Here is a 15317-nt window from a genome sequence, read left to right as displayed (position 1 = left end):
ACCCTCCGAGCCTACACCCTGGACGTGGCCGACACTCAAAAATCATTGTTGGTCACAAGTAAATCCTTGGCCTGACTAACTCACTCAACAGAAGACTCAACTCATGAAAAGATTAACTCAAGTAGGCATTCATAAAACATTCTCATCAATCTTTAAATAACAATTTAAAGTACTTAGATTAATATATAACTCAACGTCATAACTCAAATAATAAAATGATAGTTTAAAATAGACTCTTAAAGACTCATACTAACTCCACTCCACTCAATATATGAAGTCTCTACTAACTACTAAGAAGGTGCCAAGACAAGTCCACGACTCCCTCAGAAGAACTAACACAAATAAAGATAATTGATAAAGAAGAAGCTCCTTAGAATGCAAAAAAGTCTCACCAAATGGTGCCCTTGTTGATGATCTCTAACACTTGTATCTGCATCATAAAATGATGCATGTCGAATGACGTCAGTACATGAAATGTACGATATGTAAAAGTGGCTGAATAGAAACTTACTCAAAATACTCAACTTAAGGAATTCAGATTTGAAATATAGCTTAACTCAAATAAAGCATGCAATACACTAAAATAATGCTTTAAAAGATATGAAATAGTATATGCAACTCAATATATAAAATATAGTACTTTACTTCTTGGGGAGTTTCTCTAACTGGCAATCATAACTTATGAGCTAGTAACGATACAACAAAGTATTGTCATTGCCACAACCTTCCAATACCTTGTCAGGATAAGGGACATCACATCACTGAATCCATATAAATAGTCCTTTTTTGGAACTGTGAGGGGTCGCCCGAATGAACGGCATGATCCTATCCCACGCTGGCTATATAGTTTATGGGTATTGAGTTGTTTAAACTCTTTCCCAGTTGGTGCTCAATAATATTTCCAAAATACTTGTTATGCTTATATATATATATCAAGTGAGTGAATTACTCAAAATACATCTCATCTAGTCTTATTGGACTTCTACATCAATTTACTCATCTTCTCTTTACTTAAAGATAAGTAACATCTCATCTCAATAATCCATTTAAGAGCATACATTAACTTCTCAACTCAATCTAAAAAATAAACGTTTAAAATGAATTAATACTTATGCTTGAAAATAGACATCAAGAGACTTCTTCGAAACTTAACTCATGCTCAACTCTTTCTTAATTCAATAGTGAAAATAATCATCCTTCTTAATCACACAATGCATAAAATATTTAATGTAAAACTTATCTAGGGTTCATGTGAATGCAGACATGAATCCATAACCTCAAAAACTTATCTCATCAAAGTATAATCGAATATATACTATAACTCAATAAGAGATTATATAATTAACTCAAGAATTTGCTTTATCGAAATTGGAACTCAAACTCAAAACTCAACTTGACCATATAAGAATGTAGGTTACGAGGAGGAACATAGTCCAATGTTATGATAATCTTACATACCTAGAATGAAGATTATCTAAGCAAAAATTGAAGACTTGGCTTGAAATTATTGAACTCTATCTTTTCTCCTTCTCTCCAATTATTGATCTCAAAGGTTCTAAGTGTTAGTGAGAGAAAAACCCAATTGGTACTGATAAGAGACTAAATTTAGTCCAAAATAACTTGGATTAAGTTTGGAAAAAGTTGAAAAAAGACTGGAATGCCCCTCATTAAAATGGGTGGGGTCTAAGAGTCCATCTGTACGGGTTGTACAAACTTGTACTGGTCGTAGGAGAGACCTTGAAGACTAGAATTTTGGCTAAGTATAGAGTTGTTCCACGAATCTCTTCTATGGCTTGTAGAACACCCTACAGATCGTATGGTGGGATCGTAGAAATGGTTCTCGACCACTGAGATTTGACTAAGTGTAGGAATGACCTATGAATGGACACCTACAACCCTTAGGTGCCACTCGTGGACACTAGTCAACCCAATTTTCTTACTTTTCCTCAGGTTTTCTCTTGGTTCTCGAATTTGGTCTAGGCTAAAATAGTGCGGGGTGTTACAATATCTCCTCCTTGGGGATCATTTATCCTCAAATGATAATCAAGATTTACTCATGGTACGAATACAATGCAAGAACTTAAAACATCAAACTCAAGAATAACTCACTCAATTACTCAAACTCAAGAAGGTTCTAACTCAACGATAGGGGTAGGAATATTACCTTCAACATTGAAACTAGGAAGAACAAATAGATGCAGGTACTTGTCTTTTATATCCTCTTTGGATTTCTATGTAGCCTCCTCAATGAATTTATTTCTCCATAAAACTTTGACTGAAGTGACCTCTTTGGTCCCCAACGTACGAACGTGATGATTAAGAATTTGGAAAGGAACCTCCTCATAGGACAAGCTATCTTTCATTCCAATGTTTTCTGTAGGAACAATGAGTGAAGAATTTCTCAAGCATTTCCTAAGCATGGAGATATGGAATACTAGGTAAACGACATCTAACTCTGCTGGAAGTTCTAAATCATATAAGGCATTGCCAATCCTCTTTATAGTCTAATAAGGACCAATGTAACAGGGACTCAACTTTCCTTTCTTTCCAAATCTCATAACACTTTTAATGGGCAAAACTTTTAAATACACTCAATCATTTACTTCAAACTCCAAGTCTCTTCTCACAAGCATCATACCATTAAAACTTAGTCTTATTCTAAGTCAACTTAGTCAATGGCGATGATACAAATGAAAAACCCTCAACAAATCTTCTATAATAACCAGCCAAACTTAAGAAACATCTTATATTTGTTTGGGATGTGGGTCTGGGCTAATTCTTAATAGCTTTAATCTTCTGCGTATCTACTCAAATACTATCACCAAAAACAATATGGCCTAAGAATGCCACAAATTCAAGCCAAAACTCACACTTTGAAAACTTAGCATATAACTCCTTTTCCTTGAGAGTTTGGAGAATAAATTTGAGATGGTTGACATGCTCCTCCTCATTCCTCGAATAGATCAGAATGTCATCGATAAACATGATAACAAACATGTCTGAGTACTGCTTGAACACTCTATTCATGAGGTCCATAAATACTGCAACAGTGTTAGGGAAGCCGAAGGACATAACTAGAAACTCATAGTGACCATATCTGGTTCTGAAGGCTATCTTTGGGATATCACTTTCTCTTTATAATGACCTCTAATGTCATTTTTCATGCTTTTGCATATTTTACCATTTTACCCCACCCCGTAGTTTCTCTATAGCTCTTATGTAATATTGGAATGGGTGGCACACTCTCCAAAAAGGTTCTATTGAGTTTTTAGAAGGTTTGGCCATTCTTGAAGCTTAAGTCTTGAAAGAGCTAACTTGAGTCAACCTTTAGAGATTCTGATGTCAGATGATGATTTCATCAGTTCCATCAGCTCTAAAAGGGTCATTTTGGTCTAGAAAGAGGTTGGTTTGGGTTTTAGAGCCTTTGTTTTGAGTTTGCATGATTAGGCATTTTAACTTTGAAGTTTTAACCAAGTTTGACTTCAGTCAACATTTTTAGCAAACATGCTCGGATGAAAATTTCATCAGCACAATTAGCTTTGGAATGCCAAGTTTGGATTAGAATGAACTTTGGTTCGATTCTCGAGGTGCTCGAAATGGTTTTATTCCCTTTTCCTATTTTGGAACCTTTATAACTTGAAAAGATGACTTCAGTCCTAGCATATGGTAAATGACCTCAGAATGGAATTCTGATGGTTCCATAAACTCTGGGATGGTCAAACTAGACTAGTAGCATGGTCGACACGAGTATTAAAGAAATAGGTATGAGTGTAGATCCATTTGATACTTTTAACTATGAAAATTAGCCTATGGTTGACTTTGGTCAACATTTTTAGATATCGTGCCCATATGGAAATTTTGATAGGGCGGTTAGTTCCGAAATATCAAGTTTAGTTTAGGGCAACCCTTCGTTCACTTTCTGAGGCTTCCGATCAAATCCCAAGACCCGTTGTGGAAAATGGTATTTGGGTTGGGATCCACTTTTCCGTAAAAAGATCTCGTAAGGGAATTTCGAATGCCCTTTGAGTCGGGAGCACCGAATTTGGTATGGTAGCATATCTTATTTGTGCGCATGGGGTTACGAGCAAATCTGGAATACCCCATCAGAGAATTTGGCATGCTAAGCCAATTTTGCACCAATAGGGATCTGGTGCCGTCGGTAAAACGACTCCTGGTCGTTAAAGCGAGTGTCGCTAAAGCGGACAGGATGTCACTAAAGTGAGCAGACACCTAGGACAGGGGACACTAAAGTGACATGCCATTGCTTAAGAGACCAGATGTCGCTAAAGGGTTGGAATGGGTGGCACGCTCCCCAAAAAGGTTCTATTGAGTTTTTAGAAGGTTTGGCTATTCTTGAAGATTAAGTCTTGAAAGAGTTGACTTGAGTCAACCTTTAGAGATTCTGATGTTGGATGATGATTTCATCAGTTTCATCAGCTCTAAAAGGGTCATTTTGGTCTAGAAGGAGGTTGGTTTGGGTTTTAGATCCTTCGTTTTGAGTTTGCGCGATTAGGCGTTTTAACTTTGAAGTTTTAGCCAAGTTTGACTTCAGTCAACATTTTTAGCAAACATGCTCGGATGAAATTTTCATCAGCACAATTAGCTCTGGAATGCCAAGTTTGGATTAGAATGAACTTTGGTTCGATTCTCGAGGTGCTCAAAATGGTTTTATTCCCATTTTCCTATTTTGGAACTATTATAACTTAAAAAGATGACTTCGGTCCTAGCATATGGTAAACGACCTCAGAACAGAATTCTGATGGTTCCATAAACTCTGGGATGGTCAAACTAGACTAGTAGCATGGTCGACATGAGTATGGAAGAAATAGGTATGAGTGTAGATCTATTTGACACTTTTGACTATGAAAATTAGCCTATGGTTGACTTTGGTTAACATTTTTAGATATCGCGCCCGTATGGAAATTTTGATAGCACGGTTAGTTCTAAAATATCAAGTTTGGTCTAGGGAGACCCTTCGTTTGCTTTCCGAGGCTTCTTATCAAATCCTAAGACCCGTTGTGGAAAATGGTATTTGGGTTGGGATTCACTTTTCCGTAAAAAGATCTCATATGGGAATTTCGAATGCCCTTTGAGTCTGGAGCACCAAATTTGGTAAGGTAGCATATCTTATTTGCACGCACGGGGTTAGAACAAATACGGAACACCCCATTAGAGAATTTGGCATGCCAAGCCAATTTTGCACCAATAGGGATCTGGTGCCATCAGTAAAGCTACTCCTGGTCGTTAAAGCAAGTGCCGCTAAAGCAGCCAGGATGTTGCTAAAGTGAGCAGACACCTAGGACAGGGGACATTAAAGCGACATGCCATCGCTTAAGCGACCAGGCATCACTAAAGCGATGCCCGCCTCTTTGAGGTAGTCGCTTAAGCGAACATCGAGGGTTCGCTTAAGCGATATCAGAGACCTATTGTTGGTCTCTTTTTAAAATTTGAGCCTTAACTTTCAAGACTCATTTTTCTCTCTATATTTGGGAGATTTGGGTGATTCAAAAGACTAATTTGCATGGATTTTCGAGGGAAATTCATTGGTATCTTCATAATTAGGAGCAAAGGCTTCCTTTGAGGTAAATTGCCCTTTTCCTTGCATTTTTTGGCTATTCTAGGGATTGAATTTGGTGGGATTGTTTGAGCTCCTTCGGTGCTCGAAACGTGCCTATTTTTGGAGAACAAGTTCCTTGAGTTATTTGAGACCTTCTGATGGAGTTGGTTTTTCAATTTCGTGTGCGGATCCAAATGTTAAATTTTGACCCTATTTTAGTTTCGTTTTTAATTATAGCAATATGGGGATCATTGGCCTTATTTTTGATGTGTTCTTCAATAATTTGATAGAGTGGAATCATTTAGAGGCGGATAGAAAAGGAAAGACCAAAGTTTAAGAGTTCGAGTGCGGTTCCGGCTTTGAGGTAGGTTATGGCTTGCTTTATTTAGTTTTGGACTGGTTAGAATTGATATATTTTGAGTAGTAACGCATGATTAGGGTGGTGATTTTAAGTGTTGATATCCTATTGAAAATTTGAAGTCGATGATCATCGTTAGTGACTAGTTGGGGTTTTAGTTGTTGGACCCTTATTCTAGGTGGTATCTTGACTTGTTTACATTATTTAGAGTCCTTAGAACTTGCTCCTTGGTGATTTGAACTTAGGATGCCGCTTGGTTGACTTGTATGGTTTTGGTTGTTTACTTGATATGATCTTTGACCTATTATTTGCCTTATTTACCTCGCCGGTGTTAAAAGCCCTATTTAAAAGTAAGAGTAAAGGATGATGATAGGACTTTTGGTTATGAATAAGTAGGAGGGATTTAAGGAAAATCGGTGATATCTTATTTAGGGAAATTCATAGTTGATGAGCTGGAGGCATGATTTTGGGTGACCCTTTTATTGACTATGGCCTATACTTTAATTTATTAATAAGCTCGAGGAGTGAATTTTGGAGGGCACGTTGATACATTTTCTAGGTTATTATTTCGATGTTGATGAGCTCGAGATATGATTTTGGGCGACCCATTATTTGATGAGCTCGAGGGTTAATCTAGGCGCTTTATGATACTTTTGAGAGATATTAAGCCTTAACTATGAGTTCAATTGTGCATTCTGTCGGTATTTTATCAGTTGAGATTATTGAGGTGATTATATGATTGGTTGGACTTACTCGATTACCATATGTTATTCTAGTACCCTCTTTCCCCATATTTGTAGTGTATGCTCCTCTCTTATTATTATTAGTGTCATAGTACTGCTTATTATATATTTAATTCTTTCTGAGTTCGGTCGGTCTATGATGCTTACTGAGTACCTCGTGTTTTGGTACTCATACTGAACTTCTGCATATTTTGATGCCGCTATTAGTTCTAGCAACCCTTAGCGCGCGCTCGATCATCCGTCACTGTGCCATGTCTGAATTGTGGTGAGCTCCCAACGTTCAGAGAGTTTCTACTTTCCCTCTTTTGTACTGACTAACACTTGTACTTTTGGATAGTCAGATCTTTATTATATATTTATTCATTATCAGCTTTTGTACTTAGTAGCTTATGTATAGGTGACACCAGATCCGAGGCTTGGTCTAGTGTCAGTTCGTCATTTATTTTGGTCACTATTGGGGCTTTTGTATATTTTGTATCATATTTACATATCTATACCCTGGATTGACTTTTCTTTTGTTATATTCTTTTTTGCTTCGGTTTCCTTATGTTATTAATTATTTAATTAGATTGAGATTTGATTTCCATTTGACTTGGGTTGCGCTTGCCTACTTGAGAGTTATGGTAGGCGCCATCATGGTTCAGATTCGGGTCATGACATAGTGGTATCAGTGCTTAGGTTCATCGGTCTCACCATTATAGGAGCAAGTGTATAGTAGATTCCCATGAATCGGTATGATGACATCCGTATCCAATCTTTGAGAGGTTATAGGGAATTATTAGGAATTAATTCATTATTCTTGTTCCTAATCGTGCGCTAATGACAAAGAACACCTGCAAATCCTGTTTGTTTCACTCTTTCTGAAATGGAGAGGATGATATCTACTCGAGATGGATAAGGACCCCATGCGCCTACAAATAGAGCCCTAGATTGGGGTAGGGCTTGAGGTTGACATAGAGGTCGAGGCAGAGCTCAGACTATAACACCAATACCGGAGCCAGATATAGAGGTTGAGCAGTTCGAGCCTCAGCCGGCAGAGGAGCATCCAGCCCAACCTCCACCTGGATTCATGGCCACGCCAGTGTTGCAGGATACTCTGGACCATATATTTTGCTTCATGGAGGGTATGTATAAAGCTGGGACACTACCTAGCACTTCATCCGGGCCCCAAGTTCGATAAGGGGCTCAGACTTCAAGCAGGCAGTGGCATAGTATGATTTGGCCCCAGTTCTACAATCTACTACTACAACTCTTCATCTAGTGATTCAGCCTATTTTCATAGTTGTTCATCATATGAAATCTAGAATGGTTATGATAGCGGAGGAGTAGAAGATGTTAAACAAGTTTATCAGATTGGCCCCTCCCAAGTTCTCGGGTTCCGCGGGCAAGGATGCCCACAAGTTTTTAGTTAGTTGCCAGGAAAGGTTGTTTAACCTTGGATTGGTAGAGTTTCACGGGGTTGATTACACTGATTTCCAGCTGGATGGGCCAGTAAAGTAGTGGTGGAGGTCTTATCTTAGTTGTAGACCCTTAGGATCACCGCCGATGACATGGAACTAGTTCTTTGAGGCTTTCTTGGAGAAGTATGTACTCTGTAGTTTAAGAGAGAGGTTGAGGGATGAGTTTACAACTTTGGTACAAGGATCGATGATGGTCACAGAGTATGGGTCTCAGTTCTATGAGCTCTCCAGGAACGCTACTGTGATTATACCGACAGAGGGGGAGTAGATACGCCGGTTTGTCAGAAGTTATTTGTTCCTTTGAGGTTTGATACTAAGTAGATGGTAGCTTTGGGCTATTAATACTTATAGATAGTGGACGATTATGTTATGAGGCCTACGGGGACAGCGACAAAATGCCTCACTGCCAAGGCAGTTTTAGTTGACGCCAGTCACATGTTAGAGGCTCTTCTGGTAGAGAAAATCCACAACAGTATCCACCTAGTAGATCGGTTTAGGAATCCTTACAGCTTACTGATGATGGATCAGCAAGTGTCGATGATCAAATCGGCCAGACTCTGGGTTAGTCTTCTCGGTGTCAGACTTCTGGGTATTCGAGCTGTGGTGGCCATTTCGATTCAGTTGGGACATCTCAGGAGGGTTCATTTAGAGGTCCGTGCTATGAGTGTGGTGTGATAGGCCACTTTTCTAGAGAGTTTCCTACTATCAGCCATCGCAGATGCCAGAGTTAGTAGGGCCCATAAGGTCAGCAGATTCAAGCCCCTAAGGCCCCATTCAGCCACCCAGAAAGAGTGTACAGGGTATAAGGGGTGGTCCCCAAGCAGGTGGACAGGTGGTAGAAGTGGACACAACCATATGTATTTTTTTTTGGGTAGGTTGGAGGCAGAGACATCGGATGCCGTCATCACAGGTACGATCTCCGTCTCTCATTAGCCTACCTATGTTGTATTTGATCCGGGGTCCATGTACTCGTATGTGTCTGCTCATTATGCTACTTGATGGGATATTTTATGTGAGCCATTACTTGTACCTATAATAGTATCCACTCCCGTAGGTGATTCTTTAGTAGTGAATCGAGTATATAGATCTTGTGTGGTGACTATCGTGGGGTATAATACTAGAGCATACTTGATTATGATAGACATGGTGGACTTTGACTTGATTCTAAGCATGGATTGGTTTTCTACTCATCATGAGGTTTTGGATTGCTTTTACAAGACCGTTACTTAGTGTATGCCTAACATTCCTTCAGTTGTGTGGATAGGTGCTGTTAGTCATGCACCGTGTGGTGTGATATACTTGCCCAAGGCCCATCAGTTAGTGGGAAACGGGTGTCTAGCCTATCTTGCTTATGTCCGCAACACTAGTGCTGACATTTTTTCTATTGATTCTATTCCTATGGTTAGAGAGTTCTCTGATGTATTTCCAACCAATCTACCTGGCCTTCCTCCTGAGTGTGATATTGATTTCGGTATCGATGTTGATTCGGGTACACAACCATTCTCTATTCCACCGAATTGGATGACTCTAGTTGAGTTGAGAGAGCTTAAGGTACAACTCCAGGATCTCTCTAGTAAGGGGTTTATCAGGCCCAGTGTGTCTTCCTGGGGTGCTCCTGTTCGGTTCCTAAAAAAGAAGGATGGTACCTTGCGTATGTGTATTGATTACTGGCTACTAAATAAGTTGACCATCAAGAATAGGTACCCGATGCCATGCATTGATGACTTATTTGACCAGCTCTAGGGTGTTTATAGTGTATTATGATGCTTCAGGTGTTGGCTTGGGGTGTGTTTTGATGTAGCAGGGTAGAGTAATTACATATGCTTCTAGGCAGCTGAAGGTACATGAGCGGAACTACCCCTCACATGATTTGGAGTTGGCGCCGGTAGTCTTCACATTGAAGATTTGGAGGCATTACTTATATTGTAACGACCCAAGCCAAGGGCCTAGACGTGAATGGTGAATAAAGTACCCGGAGGCACCTCACCCAAGCCTCTTAGCATTCGTTAATCATTTCATTGGTAATGATAAACAAAAGTAGAAATAAAAAGGGGAAATAGGACTAAGGGAATTATCCTAGAACAAGAGTCATTAACGACATCAAAATATTATCCATTTATATCCAAACATACCCCTACTAATAGACTTGGCGGGGGCTAAGACATGTCCCTAGCCCACCCTCAAAATAAGTGTCAAAAACTGCCTTAATAGAAGTCTTACTGTTCTACATAACATAAGCTAGAATAAAAAGGATGTTCTTCCCGAAATATGGGAACTCACCATAAGCAATATTCAAATGAATCTAAGCTAGCCACGCAGAGGATATCAAGGAGGACCACAGGTCCCTACATGGTGATATCATAAAGATAAAAGTATGCGTTAGTACTTTGAATGTACTAAGTATGTGAGAAATGCATGTCTTTAAAGAATCAATAGGACATTAGCATAATATAAAACATAATGAAATGCATACATAATCAACCATGTACAAAATATTTGAAACCTTTATTTATGGGGAGATGACTATAATCGATATTTAAGACCATGCAAGCTATTACATGGAATTCACCATATCCCCATACGTTGGCATGGGGAGACTACTTACCAGGTAGAACTTTGATCATCTTTAAACTTTCTTTAACTATTGATGTCTACAAAGGTCTAGCCTACAAAGGCTCCTATGGTGGCACATAATTAATGCAACATGAGACTTTACTTAAGGACCCCTTCGACCGAGTCCCCATCTACATGCTACATTCGGTGCTAGGTCAAATCCCACGGAATAACATTTAAACATCAATATAGCATAAGCATTATATAACTTTAGCATTAAAACATCAATCGGTGGAATAGCTCATTAAAACCTTTGGTGATTCAAGTATGCAATAATTGTCCTTATTGCATAAAAAATCCTTTAGTGAACCTTGATTTATAATATCATCATGGCTGCCACACCCTATTTACCATAATACTAATGAACTTTGATTTATAAGAAAATTTGGTCGATAATTATTGATGGTATTTCGGGTACCATACTAATCGGACCTACCTTTAGGAAAAATGTTTAAAAGCATTGATGGCATAACGGGATATCATGCATGTCATATCATAATCGTAAACATGTCATAGGGATATCTCATTCTTCTTCATTCGTTACTTTTCATGAGCCATTTGCTCATTAGCTTGTGTGAGAAAACTTTCCACCATCATTCATTCTTTCATATCATTTCATAAAGACTCCCTTTCATAAACATTTACTTCATATCATTCATTTGGACTCAAAAACTTTCATTCTAAATTTACTTCATCATAAGAAACTAGGTGGGTTCATTGGAAATACATTTAAAGAATACTTGTATGCATGATAGTGATATAAATGCATCAAATCAAACATCTTAAAAACAACCCACCATATGCACTTTAAAACTACCTTTCAAACCTTCATATAAGAACCTTAGAAACCCATTCGTTTCATAAAATTGAGAGTCAATATATATTAATATAAGTAAATAAACTTCAAATATATCATGAACTATGCATTATGAATCATCATGTAAAACCCCATAAGATTTCATCATTTAGAATTGAAATGCTAGTTTGAGAAAACATTTGGGCTCCATGGGTGGAAGAACTCATGGATGAAATCCCACATACCTTGGTGAATGAAACCCTTAGTTCAAAACATGAAAAGAAATGGAGGCTTGATCTTCTTGGAGTGAAACCCTAGAACCTTTCTTGAGGATTAAGGAGACTTTGAGAGCACTCGAGAGGTTAGCGTTTGAGTTATTAGGATGAGAGTGAGAGTGAATGATTGTAGGAAGACTTAGAGTCTTTTAGATGGGTGAATTTTGCCTTCAAAACGACCCCACTTTGAGTTAAAATGTAGAAAAAGACCAAAGTGACCCATATGAATTTCTACTAAAAATCCTTGTATGGGACCCTATACGGTCCGTATAAAATACCATAGACCATAAAATGGTTCGTAAAAGGGAGATGGAAGAATGTATCTTGACGGTTGCTCACCATGGGCCGTGAAACGCACCAAGGTCTGTGATGAGGGTCGTGAACAGGCGACTGCCTGACACGACTTTACTAAAACACACATAATTTTTTACTAGAAACTCGAAATAGGTTAAACTCAGTGGCATTTGAAAAAGGATTCACTGACCTTTGATTTGATAGGACACGGGACAACGCATTCTATATATTCAGGGAGATATAAATGCTTAAAGTTGACCTATTTGAAATGTTACATCAAAATTCAAATGGTAAGGGAGATTTCAACATAACTTTCTGCCAAAGGATTCTTGGTACCTTAAAAGCTCCATGGGCCATGGGGTTGTCCGTGCAGATTTCCTTGGTCAAGCTTGGAGAAGGACTCTTTTACGAAAGTAGACCATGGGCCATGATGGAATCTATGGGCCGTAGTTGTCCTCATGAAGCTGACCCGCTTTATGGTTTTGAGTGTTGGTTTCCACGGACCAATTGATGGTCCGTGATATTGACTTTGGGTCATGAAAGGTGGATATGGTATAGGTCCTGTAGAGTGTCTACCATGGGGACACACCACTGTTCGTGGAAGTCGTCCATGGACCTTGCCTTTAGAAATTTCCTGAGGGTATTGGGGAGGGGTCACTACGGAGGGCTTCATGGTTCGTGGTTATCACCGCAGTCCGTGGTCCTCCATTGTGGTTCATCCCCTACAAGTATAAGTCTCTAAATCTCTACCATGGTTGCTCACTAGGTTCCGTGATGATTACCACGGCCCGTGATAGTTTTTGTGGTTAGCTCCTGGTGCCAGTTTTTGCACTTTTTGAAAATTCATCCTTTGTTCCTTGGTTTGGGACCTTCTACATTTATGGGGTCTTACAATATTTCTCCTTTGGGAATATTCGTCCTCGAATGAGAATCATTTATATAGAAGGGGACATGGCACGAGGACTAGCAACCCAACATGAATACAATGACACTTGAAATGCATCAAACATGAGATCTTTAAACTTAAACATAAAACACAACTTTAAAATTCAACTTCATGAACATGCATGCATATGAAGACTTAGAAAAACTAAAACATAAGAGTCTTAAACACTTTGAGCATAAATAACTTAGTACCTTAGGCTTGAATAAAGTGAAAAAGATGAGGATAACATTTCATCATATCCGCTTCCGCTTCCCATGTAGTACTCTCAACTTGTTGATATCTTCAAAAGACTTTAACGGATACAACTTCCTTGTTCCTCAATCTCTTTACTTGTCGGTCTAGAATTTCAACTGGAATCTCTTCATAGGTTAAATTCTCTTCAGCATCCACTATCTCCAAAGGCACAATGGAACTAGGATCTCCCACATATTCCCTCAACATTAACACATGAAACACCGGATGAACGGAGGCTAACTCCAATGACAAATCACATTCATAGGACACCTTACCGAAAAGCCTTAAGACCCTATATCTTTATAGAAATATCTATCCCAAGAGTATTACCCCTTACTACCATATTCCACAAACCTCGAGACCTAATAACGAAACGTCCAATGCATCATACACTCACCCACATGCCATCAATACCATATTCAAGCCTAGTCATATAACCATTATAATACACTCATTTAAAACTTTAAATGAAAAGTCATCAATAGCCTACTACCATCACTCATATACCTACAACCACGCATTCAAGCCTACCATTTTAACCACTTTATGGCTCCCTTGGAGTCAAAATCACTCAAGAATTCTCATATCTACCTTAGCATCTCTACACCCACATTTGCACTAATTCCTACTAAAGGACACATCTATATACCTGACCTATGTATTGCACCATACAAGATCCCATCTAGCTCTTTCTCTATGTCAATAACCTTAAATGGAATAAGTATGCCAGAATTATCACAATATGAAATAGACACTCTTTTGTCTATCTATCATGACTCATCTACTATCATTAACATTGGAACACACAACCGACCTTGATAAATAGTTACTCCATCACCCCCTTGGGAATAGACTTCTACCTTCTTATCTCCCACCATTTCCTTCAACTCTACCATTGATGAGTCATGGTCTTGTTTCGACTTAAATTCACCACCAAATATGATTTAGATCAATCTTGCACCACTATGCTCGAAACTACTCTAAATAAGTACTTTCAAAGTTGACATCTCTAACCCTCACCATATGATAAATGCAACCCTTAGTAATCGATTTCCCATGATTCAAGATAAGAAATGAATCTACCCTTAACTGCCGAATCATGACCCTTCCATTCAAGAATAGGCTCACTTGGAAATTGAAACTTGAATCCATGAGTTCTATAATCTATAGAAATATATGATGTATGAAACTAATCCATCCAAAAATAACATCAAAATCTAAAACCTTTAACTTACTAGTCACAACATCGGGCAAATCCTCTAACTCTTGGTGAGTTTGAAGGGCACAAAATCTGTCTTGGCACTGATCACCACCCGAAATAGTAGAATTTTGATCTGGATAAAATGTAGTCTGGGCCAGAGTCTGAGGTCTAGTACTAATCCTACACTACCTTGCATGATGACCCAGTTTTCCACAACTATAGCAAGCATTTAACCCCGTTAATCACTCTCCCCTATGGTTTTTCCCACACTTGGAACACTTGGGAATAGTAGATGCACTAAAACCACCATCGGATTTGGATTGAGAAGTCCTTCCTTCGCATTAAGCACTCTTCGAATCCCTCCCTTTCCTAGAATCCACCAAACAATCCCTCATCTTATGCCCCATATCACCACACTTGTAGCAACCCTTTTTACCGGCCATGCATTCTCCTTGGTGAGTCCTACCATACTTATCGCAAGGGGGAAAGGGACATTCTTCCTTATTAGGCCTAAACACTGAGACATTAGCAAAACATGAACCGCTATCGGTCCGCTCCCTTTTGAAGTCCCTAGATTTCTTCCTTATGACATTCCTTTTGTTCACCCATTTCCTTTTCTTACTACCCATTCTCACATGAGTCACCTTTTGTTGATTTAACTATGCGGTCACAGTTCGAGCTAATAACATGATGGTATCAAGAAATTCTACATTAGTCACTTGTTCAGCTAGTGTATTATTTGGGACTTGTTCCTCATTAGCATCAACCCCTCCTTGAATTAGAGCCTTTGGAACCGGAGAAACTTAGTTCTTGATAGCATCCATTTCTCTAGGTGGAGGT

This window comes from Solanum dulcamara, chromosome 1 (genome assembly GCF_947179165.1).
Source record: "Solanum dulcamara chromosome 1, daSolDulc1.2, whole genome shotgun sequence".
NCBI lineage: Eukaryota > Viridiplantae > Streptophyta > Magnoliopsida > Solanales > Solanaceae > Solanum > Solanum dulcamara.
Note: the sequence above shows the minus strand (reverse complement) of the source record.